Consider the following 4,380-nt stretch of genomic DNA (forward strand, 5'->3'; position numbering starts at 1 on the left):
TGACCTGCTGCTGATGCTTTGACTGATTTGTGAAACGAGGATAAACACTCTCACTGATGAACAGAGGAATACGCAGAAAGCTCACCTGTCACACACACACACACGGCTTTAACTCTTCTCGCTAATGGTCCGATGAAGCTGAAATTCCCAGAATTTGGACGCTTGAATTTAACTAAGTGACTTCACTGAGCTTCACCCTGACCTCTGACCTGAGCTCACAGCTCACTATCTCTGATGTCTCACTTTGGCTGCACCTGTATAAGGTGTTAGCTCCTCATGCAGCTCTGTGAAGGCCTGCTGATTGATGATTGATGAGACTGAGATCTTCTTCCTCTGTGCCGCAGTTCTCCATCCGACGGACCCTGTGTAGTTAAACCAAAGTGGTAGTTAAAGACTTCACATGACGTAAGATGGAGACAGAGTGTGTGAGGTTTGAGGTTCTGTGACGGACGACACGTGTTGAGAGGGACCAACAGATGTTTCTCTGCCGGAGCCTCGATTCCTCCCCTGCAAACACAGACACTGAAGTCAGAACACAGGATGTGAACCACAGGCTTCATGTCACACATACACTTAGAGAACAGTGCAGAGGAGGAATTGAAAGCACGTGATCATAATAAATCAAATACTGAACCTTAATCCCTGAGCCACCAGGTTGCTGCTCTTTTTGTATTAATATTAAGCTGCTGGACTCACAGGGAAGCAGAGTCCAAGACAATGAAAGGTAAAGACAGGATGCAGAGACCTGCAGAGCTCAAACACTTGAAGTAGGTCTGACAGGTGCACAGGTGCAAATGGTTCTGAGAGAGAGAGACAGGGTCCATGGAGACATTTGTTGGACATTTATATAGAAGCTGGATCTGGATCCATGTCACTGACAAACATCAGATCTAACAGAACTGAGCTCAGCTGCCCACGAAGAATAATAAAATGAAATGTGTGTGTGCAGCAGGGTAACAACAGAAAACCTGTGAGGATTTAATCAGCGTTAAACTGATGGAGGGCACTGAATGATTGACAGGTAGAAAGATGACACACACACACACACAGTTGACAGGAGCGAGGACACACTTGAAGGTCAACGCTCTCGTTGCATAGAAACATTTTACTGATATTAATTAATACAGCTAAACACTTTAAAATAACAGTATGAGTAGATGAAGGATCAGGTTCAGAGTCTTGGATCAGGTCAGATGGGACTTTATCAGCTGCAAATTTCTATTTCAAAGTGTGGTAGGTAAAATGTATTTAAAAGAAACAAATGAGTGAGGAAAAGTCTTATTTTTATGTTAAACATCTCAGAGAAACACAGCACTTTAAATTAAATGAAACTGAGCAGAGACAGAAAATGAAGGGACCAACGTGGTTCAGGGCAGATCAGGGACCACGCTGCTGACCCTTCTTCTTCATGGAGATCAGAATCCGGGTCAAATCCTAAATTATCAGGACTCCTGCTCTTGTTTAAAAGTCATAGATCCTGAAGAAAAGGATGAAAAGGAGCACAGAGACAGAAAATGAGCAGAAGAAGAAGAAGATGATGACGATCAGATGAAAGAAGTGAAAGAGATGAAATGAGGAAAAATAACACACAGAAATACACACAACTACTTATAGAAAGAATGTCCAAAAGACACTAATGATTGCTAAAAACAGGCCTTACAGTAACTGTGTGCTCGTACTCTGTCCATGCATGTGCAGCCTGTAGGTGGCTGACGTCTTGCAGCTGCAGCACTTCAGGGTTTCAAACCTGGATCTTTCGAGGCTGGACTGAATCTAAGCTGGATATTAAGACTTTAAGGCAACGAAACGTCATCCAGGACTTGTAAAATCCCGTCTCCTGCTATTATAATCTCTGTAGTTTCATTATGTCCTCAGGAACCCAGATGTGTTTCGGGACTTCTGCTTGATTGGCAGTGATGCAGGAAGCAGCAGGAGGGAGCACTGACCTTCTCTAATTCAGTGTGTGTGTGTGTGATGCATGACCGGAGGTTAATTCATTTTAAAAGCCCATTCTCAAATCACTTCAGAGGACACAAATGATCTTCATGAATATTAAATGAATGAGTTTCTCTCCTGGTGATGAACCTTCATATAGGGTTATAGTTGTAATCCTAGAACCAGCTGAATCCCGCACGTTTCTTCTTCAGGCTTCATCTCTCTTCTGTAACGTGCTGTGATCCTGTGTTGTTATGTTCTGACTTGATTCAAATCCAGTTTCAAATATTGTAATTCTTACTTCACTCCATTTTTAAACCTCTGATTTAAAATGTAATTAATTCAATGATATTTTATATAAATGTAATAAACATTTTGCATCATAAGCGGAACTCAGTTCTATTTTATATAAATTAAGTTATTTCTATAAAACACTTACTGGAGTTTTCTTTTTGATTGTAAAATTAAACCATTTAAACTAAACTAATGTATTTGTTTCCCAGACCAAACTCTTCTAAGACAGTGACGAGTTCTGAGACGTACCTGCTGCTTCTGTGTCAGCTGCCATCAGGCGGACGTCCTGAGTCTTTCCTCACAGAACAGGAACCAAACAGCTGGACGGTTAATGCTCAGGTTTTCATGAGTAAATACGGCGTCAAAAAGGATCATCTTCTTTAATTTCTATTATTTGTTTAACTGAGACAGTTTACACGGTCTTCTACAGAACGTGATGCATTATGGGTTGTTTGAAGCTTGATAAGTGTCCCCTCCTCCAATTCATCTGTGTCTCAGTGAGTTTCTACCTCTGAAGGTTGTTTTCTATTGACGTCTGTTCTTCAAGCTGCAGCTTCTATTCAGCCGAGGAAGTCGGTTTCTCTACAGCAGCACACACACACACACACACACACACACCTCCACACACACACACACACACACACACACACACACACACACACACACACACCTCCACACACCTCCACACACACACATACACACACACACCTCCACACACATACACACACACACACACACACCTCCACACACACACACACATACACACCTCCACACACACACCTCCACACACACACACACACACACACACCTCCACACACACACACACACACACACCGTGTTGTTAAGGTGCATGTTGGAGGCAGACCAATGGGAAAGGCCTCAACAACGTTTAGACAACGTGAAACATGTCAGTGTCTAAAATCATCTGAGGTTGTTTTGCCAACATGCTCACATTTACATAAGGAAGTATGGATAATAAAGACTTGTCATAGAATAATCTAATTTAAATTAGAATCACAGTATCACAGGTTAAACCGAAGCTGAGCACAAACTGCTGTTCTCCACGTTTAAATGTGGAAGACAAGCAACTGTCCAGTTCTCTGCTAGCACTGCTTCATGTGTTAGCTGGCATAATACAAGCTGCACATTGTTCAGAAGTCTGTCTAGAACATAGTGGTATGTTATTTACTTCACTGTGCAGTCGGTTAAACATTCATACCAGCTGACTTTGTCCTTCCAGCTCCACCATTGTCTGAGCAGGTATCCTTCAGCTTGTGACGGACTGAACACACCTGATCAGGTGTTCAGCAGTGGTTAGGGCAGGAACAGCTGGGATGACACTGCTGTCTCTCTGACACCTCCACCAGAGTCCAGTTGTACCTGCACCGTGGAGCCGGTGCAGCAGACTAAAGCAGGACTCCGACCACCTGAGAATGGTGGAACATCTGCAGAACATCTGCAGAACATCTGCAGAACATCTGCAGCATGAATGACCGGAGCGCCTCAGTGGGTTTCTGAGCGTCTTTGTACAGAGATTCTGGGTTTCTGTTCCAGACCAGACTGTCCTCCTCAGGATCTGGATTATCAGAATTATACTCATTAGTTTGTTAAATGTCATTTACTAAGTTAGTCCACTGACAGTTTTCTTCATTTGAAAAGTGTGGATGTTGCCAAGCTGAAGGTTTCAGACTTTCCCATTCGGACCTCTGAACTTCAGTGTTTCCTTCTTACTTGTTGAATTTTGGAAACAGCGTGGCAGGGAAGGCAGCATTATATGACTTATACATGATATATATGAGATATATTCTACTGAAGGATTCAGTATTTAATGGGTCTGGTTCCAGTACTTTCTCACCACCAGTGGCACTACAACACAGAACACACTGAAACTCTGGGATTAGTGGTTCGGTTTCCTCCTAAAGGTGTGATCCACAACACTCAACACCTGACACACGAGGAATCATCTGGGGATTACTGTGGGTTTGGTTCTGGCCTCGGTGAGACTGAATCTTTTAGTGTCTCACTGCACTTTTGGCCCTTTGATGCTGCTTCGACCCAAATCCCTCAAAAATGATCTAATATTCATTTGCTAAAAGAGCGACAGGTTGAGCTGTGACACTGACCTCGTGCTCGGTGTTAAACTGGGTCATC

Source organism: Anabas testudineus, chromosome 15 (assembly GCF_900324465.2).
Source record: "Anabas testudineus chromosome 15, fAnaTes1.2, whole genome shotgun sequence".
In the NCBI taxonomy this organism is placed as follows: Eukaryota; Metazoa; Chordata; class Actinopteri; order Anabantiformes; family Anabantidae; genus Anabas; species Anabas testudineus.